Source organism: Orycteropus afer, unplaced genomic scaffold, assembly GCF_000298275.1.
Source record: "Orycteropus afer afer isolate SDZICR_OR568_19922 unplaced genomic scaffold, OryAfe1.0 scaffold00048, whole genome shotgun sequence".
In the NCBI taxonomy this organism is placed as follows: domain Eukaryota; kingdom Metazoa; phylum Chordata; class Mammalia; order Tubulidentata; family Orycteropodidae; genus Orycteropus; species Orycteropus afer.
Genome location: NW_006921635.1, coordinates 2,798,983 through 2,799,504, shown reverse-complemented (window position 1 = coordinate 2,799,504; position 522 = coordinate 2,798,983).

Here is a 522-nt window from a genome sequence, read left to right as displayed (position 1 = left end):
GTGCAGCCTTCTAACCCCTCAGCTCGCTCACGTGGAAGCAAGGGGCCAGGGCTGTTCAGATTTCCTCGGAGGGCTCCCACTTGATTCTAACCCAAAGTTCATACTCGTTCAGGCACCACATGCCTTCTGGGTCCTGCTGTGGAACTCCCAGTCTGGTGGGCATGTTTTGTCTCGCTTGTGGCCTTTTATCTATTTATTTATTTATTTACTATGCATGAGTTGTGCAGAAACTTGTCGGCATGAATCATTTCAAAAGCGAAGGCGGTAATCCCAAAGGGCTCGGTGGGAATTAGAATGTATGACTCTCTCACAGACCTTGACTGTTTGTACCCGGCTATCGTATTAGAGCTTGAATATGGATCATTCAAATGGATTAAACTGTTTTTTAAAATTTAAAATAATTGTGGCTATTATAGGTCTTTGCTCATCTAAAGCAAAGAAGAATGAAGAAAACCAAATACGTATGAGAGCAGTTAGTCCAAGGGACTGGTGGACCATGTTAACCTCAGTCTATAGGACCAG